Source organism: Salmo trutta, chromosome 5 (assembly GCF_901001165.1).
Source record: "Salmo trutta chromosome 5, fSalTru1.1, whole genome shotgun sequence".
NCBI lineage: Eukaryota > Metazoa > Chordata > Actinopteri > Salmoniformes > Salmonidae > Salmo > Salmo trutta.
The window spans coordinates 9,012,206-9,018,329 of record NC_042961.1 but is presented as its reverse complement, the minus strand read 5'-3'; the positions used below and the strand labels follow the sequence as shown (position 1 = coordinate 9,018,329).

At 41.2% G+C, this 6,124-nt stretch overlaps 1 long non-coding RNA gene across 1 annotated transcript; it reads left to right on the top strand.

Moving 5' to 3' along the window:
* Window positions 1-5,306: 5,306 nt before the first annotated feature.
* On the top strand, window positions 5,307-5,906 carry LOC115193617 (uncharacterized). The gene is made up of 3 exons (XR_003878207.1): window positions 5,307-5,402; window positions 5,651-5,692; window positions 5,812-5,906. It is a non-coding gene; the product is annotated as an uncharacterized LOC115193617 (long non-coding RNA).
* The last annotated feature ends 218 nt before the right edge of the window (window positions 5,907-6,124 follow it).

The window sequence follows — 6,124 nt, the reverse complement described above, 5'->3', positions numbered from 1 at the left end:
ACACACTACTGTTTACCATGTAGCAGTGTAGCTACATACTGGAACTACACACTACTGTTTTACCATGTAGCAGTGTAGCTACCTACTGGAACTACACACTACTGTTTTACCATGTAGCAGTGTAGCTACCTACTGGAACTACACACTACTGTTTTACCATGTAGCAGTGTAGCTACCTATTGGAACTACACACTACTGTTTACCATGTAGCAGTGTAGCTACCTACTGGAACTACACACTACTGTTTACCATGTAGCAGTGTAGCTACATACTGGAACTACACACTACTGTTTACCATGTAGCAGTGTAGCTACCTACTGGAACTACACACTACTGTTTACCATGTAGCAGTGTAGCTACCTACTGGAACTACACACTACTGTTTTACCATGTAGCAGTGTAGCTACCTATTGGAACTACACACTACTGTTTACCATGTAGCAGTGTAGCTACCTACTGGAACTACACACTACTGTTTACCATGTAGCAGTGTAGCTACATACTGGAACTACACACTACTGTTTACCATGTAGCAGTGTAGCTACCTACTGGAACTACACACTACTGTTTACCATGTAGCAGTGTAGCTACCTACTGGAACTAAACACTACTCTTTTTGCAAAAATATAATAAAATATTGGTGAAATAGGCAATAATTTCCTTTCTTTTTCAGTATTAGTCCTGCCTAATTCTCACTCATCACACTGCTGAAGGTGCATGGTGTCCTCTAAGATGATGGAGTCTTCATGGTCTCCAGGAGAGGAGGAGGTAAGCAGACACTCAAGCTCCTGAGAGGAGGGTGAGGGAAGGGCGGAGGTAGAGGGAGAGGACTGGCAGACATTTTCATCACCGCTCACAGAGGCTTACTCAGGCTGGAGGTCTTTCTTCAGAGTGAGGTTGTTTCCCTTTACACAGTAGTCCTCACATTTCTTGCAGGGAGCAATGCCTCTGTGAAGGCCATTGCACCTCTTGCACCTCTGAAATATCAACAACAAAGGTTGTCATAGAAGGAGATTTTCATGGCTTGACTACCAGTTCACTTTTCCTTCTTTTGTAAGTGTTTTTCTAGAAGTTGCTGGCTATATCAATTTAGTTCTAATTTAGGTCTTCCATAATGGTCAGTAAACAATTAAAAAGCAACAAATTGCATTCTTCAGGAACAATAATTCATCACATTTATATCAAACAGTGCAAGGCAAATGACTAGTGTTTGTCTTGGTTACTGAGACCCATTGTTCTACAGAATGTTGGGGATACCTTCCAGAACCCTGGTAACAATAGCTGGGTCTTTCAGAATGTTGAGCTTCTGTGATGGGCAAACATTGTTGCATAGAACATTCAGAAGTTCTAGGACTCCAAACTAGGCCACTTACCTTGAAAACGTATTTTTACTGTATTGCGCATGGGTTTATTTCCACAGTATGTGCAGGTGGTGTCTGTGACCTCAGTGAGTTGAGCAGCCAGCTGGTCCTTCATACTGTCCTTAGTTGCCCCACTCACATGGGAGAGTTTATTCAGCTAACAAAGTAAATGTTCTGAATCTCCAGGGTAATCAGAGAAACTCTAGACATGATAATGAACATAGTATTCAGAGACCCTTCTCATAAACTTCATCATCACAATTTACAATTCATATTTATTTATAGAATCTCTACTGCCTTCTAAACTCAGTTATGAAATATCCTCTTTGGTGTGTGTGTGTGTGTGTGTGTGTGTGTGTGTGTGTGTGTGTGTGTGTGTGTGTGTGTGTGTGTGTGTGTGTTTATGCCAGACAGAACCAATGTTAGACAAACTGATCCATTTGAATGAATGAAATGAGTCTTTCTAACTGTCAAGCTTGTCAGCAAAACATCTGGGACCTCTGTGGGCCTTTACAGTAGATGGTATATCAGGAAACTTTAACACACACACACACACACACACACACACACACACACACACACACACACACACACACACACACACACACACACACAGTGCCTTCAGAACATGGAAAGTAAATTAACCAAACCGATACAAGCCACACAACCCCTGTTGGTTCCTTGGAGTTCCATGTCCATAATGAGGTTGGTTATTTACCTCCAGGGGCATGATTTGATTGGCCGTCGGCTCCTTCCACACACCATCCCTCAACAAGATTAGAAATATAATTGGGTGAAATGGGCATCCAGGCTGCTGATCTCCGGCAGACCCAGGGACCATGCGTCATCCAGCTCAGCAACGTCACCCTGCTCTGGGGAAGGGATTCATCACCAGGCCTCTTCTCGTCTGGCGCTCTGAGCACAGCATCCACGGCGCCAGCACTGTGGGGAGAGGGCAGGCCAGACTCTGTCTGCTACCAAATGACACTCTCTCTATTCACTCTCTGTGTAATGCACTTTACTTTTGGTCTGTAGTATAGAAATACACTGAATATGATGCACTACTTCTGGTCAGAGCCTGTCTGTCTGTCTGTCTGTCAGTCTGTCAGTCTGTCTGTAGCAGTCTGTCTGTCTGTAGTATAGAAATACACTGAATATGATGCACTACTTCTGGTCAGAGCCTGTCTGTCTGTCTGTCTGTCTGTCAGTCTGTCAGTCTGTCTGTAGCAGTCTGTCTGTCTGTAGTATAGAAATACACTGAATATGATGCACTACTTCTGGTCAGAGTCTGTCTGTCTGTCTGTCTGTCTGTCTGTCTGTCTGTCTGTCTGTCTGTCTGTCTGTCTGTCTGTCTGTCTGTCTGTCTGTCTGTCTGTCTGTCTGTCTGTCTGTCTGTCTGTCTGTCTGTCTGTCTGTCTGTCTGTCTGTCTGTCTGTCTGTCTGTCTGTCTGTCTGTCTGTCTGTCTGTCTGTAGCAGCCTATCTCAGTGGAAATGAGGGAACACAGGCTTCATCAGCACATTCAGTTCCACCACCTACCACCAGCCACCCAGCACCCACATCTATTCAAATTCACACAGAACATTAAACACTGTTGCCCTAGTGTGAAATGAGAAAATGTGCAACAAAAGAAAATAGAATGGGTATTTTTTGCCTATTTATTCAACGGATGCAGATGATGGTGGCAACGCCATTTAGGTCACCTAAATTTGTCTGGGCCCCCCTGCTGTTTATTATCTATGCATAGTCACTTTACCCCTACCTACATATACAAATGACCTTGACTAACCTGTACCCCCACACATTGACTCGGTACCGGTACCCCCTGTATATAGCCTCATTATTGTAATTTTATTGTGTTACTTTTTAGTAAATTTTTTATTTTGTTTATTTAGTAAATATTTTCCTCTAACTTTATTTCTTGAACAGTATTGTTGGTTAAGGGCTTGTAAGTAAGCATTTCACGGTAAGGCCGATCTGGTGCATGTGACAAATAAAATGTGATTTGATTTATGCTTAATCAATCCCACACTGCTGTGTGTGTGTGTGTGTGTGTGTGTGTGTGTGTGTGTGTGTGTGTGTGTGTGTGTGTGTGTGTGTGTGTGTGTGTGTGTGTGTGTGTGTGTGTGTGTGTGTGTGTGTGTGTGTGTGTGTGTGTGTGTGTGTGTGTGTGTGTGTGTGTGTGTGTGCGTGTGAGTGATAAGGAAAGTAGCACAAAGCTGTTTTTGCTGATTCAGAGATTTTTCATGTCAAAGTGTCAAGCACACAAATTTGTCAGTTTGCTCTCTCTCTCTCTGTCCTCTCTCGCACTCTGTCTTCTCTCTCTCTCTTCCTCACTCTCTCACACACACACACGAGGGACACGTGGGTGAGACGCAAGACCAGATGGGTCTCCAGTAAAACAGGTGTGAGATAAAACTCACTCATTCCTTCAACACGCTTTCTCATTCACACTATCACCAAGTCCTGCCCTCTCGCTCGCTCGCTCTCCCTCACACACACACTCACACGCACACACTTGTAGACACTCACTCACTGAGACTGAGGAGAGTGATGGGTATAGCTGACTGCTTCCCTTCAGATGAGTTAGAGAAAATACTGCAACACACACAGCGACTAACATAGAAAGATTTACTGTCTGATCTACCCATGTACACTGATGAGTCACACATGAAAAGGCTACATACACTGCAGTTCAAAAACCACTGCACCAATGAAGGACCATATGCATGGTCTACTTTGGGTTTTAGATATAGTCAGTATCTGTTGAAACAGACAGATATATCATCAGCAGTTATGTGTTATTTAAGAGGGGACGTTGAGTAGTGTTAGGGGTCAAACAAGCAAATAAAAAGCTGAATATTCTAAAAGCTGGATCCAAAAAAAGAACATTAATGAATCTCATATCACTATTTTAAAATGTGCCTTTGCATTTTAGTTTTGAAAAGATTGTCATTTGTTCCACAAGTTCAGGGTCAATCAGAGCAGTTATTAGAGAAACTCATGAAACATGTATTTATTTCAGCTACATTAACCATCAACTAATCTGCTCCAACAATGACGTTCTTTTAGGGCATTCACTTGAATAGATCAATATAAACAACATTTCACTTGAAAAAGAGTTTTGATCACAAGACTACGCTGTATGTTGATTCCAGACCAAACTCAGACTCAGACATAATCACGTTTTCATGAAAGTATTATTTGTTTATTTTCATAAATAAGAGGATTGACTGTTTCAAGAGCCTGTACTGTCACGCCCTGACCATAGAGAGCCCTCGGTTCTCTATGGTGTTTAGGTCAGAGCGTGACTAGGGGGGTGTTCTAGTCAGTTTATTTCTATGTTGGTGAGTTGTATGGTTCCCAATTAGAGGCAGCTGGTAATCGTTGCCTCTAATTGGGGATCATATTTAGGAAGATCTGTCTCCCACCTGCATTTGTGGGATATTGTTTTGTGTATGTGCATGTAGCACCACGGATGTCACCTTTCCTTGTTTGTTTATTGGTTTGTTTAGAAGTGTCACTTTATTAAAAGATGTGAAACTCAACACACGCTGCGCCTTGGTCCGTCTTGCCTCACGATTGGGACATGTACGATTAGCAAGATCCACAAGTACACATTTTTCTTCCATTCTAAGTATGTGGGGCTGACTCATTTTGTACCTCACTTTTTTACTACTGAATTACTACACACAATGTATTTGCGCAGTAGTGACTATGTAGAGACTTGTAGGGATTGTGCAGTGAATGTGTAGTTTATGCAAAACTCCAGATACACAAGTAGAGTTGTGTAGTGTTCAGAAGGGAAACACTAATGTTTCCAGTAGTAATCAGGTTGAGATTTTTACTACTTGATGTTGGTAGTAAATAAGTAGTCACAACACTACAGCCAGACTACACTGGATTTTCACAACTGCAGAAGAAGACAAAACAGGAAGTAGTTGGTTGTTGTTAGCTAGCTACTGTTTTTGACATTCCTGAATGTAATCATCTTCCATCCTTCGTCTGCCTGTCTTTCATGGCCCTTATGCTGGTACCATCTGTAAGTTTAACTTTCCTTTATGTTTCTGAATATTTTGATGTTGTTATTTAGCCATTTACCACATGAAAAAGATTGTGAGACAAAATGATCTTTTGTTTAGCCTAGCTGTCTGCTATCCCCATTGATATGTAGCTATGTAGCCTCTGTTTTCGTCATGCTAGCTAATAAGTATGTGTGTTTGTATGCAAATGTACAGTATGTTCATATTGGTATACTTACTGATTCTACTTATCTCTTTTGACCTGTAGCCAAGGAGGCCCTTGACATAAGAAGACTGGAGGCCATTGTTGGTAAGATTAACATTGTTTCTCAAATGTTTTTCTGTGTTGTCTTATGTGACTTCTGTTACCAATGATTGATAATTACTTTTAATTGGTTGTCTCTTGTGTTCGTCTTTATTGTCTAAAAGGTTACGTGGTGGAAATGTGTCTAGAACAAAAAATAGGATCTGAAGATAGTTAAGTCAAAGCTGAACGAAGACCTCAAAGGGATTTACAAAACACTGTAAATGTGTAATTTTATATGTATTTAATAAAAATACAAAAATTACTTTTGTAAGCTTATTATTTATTGTTTGATATAACTACAGTTAGAAACTTGAGGAAATAACATGTTCACTAGTCTAGTAGTGACACAGTAGAAACAAGATGTCAGTAGTACTTTTGAATAGGCAATCGGTAGTAAATGTGTCCGTTTTCAATAGTAATCAAAAGGACACAACA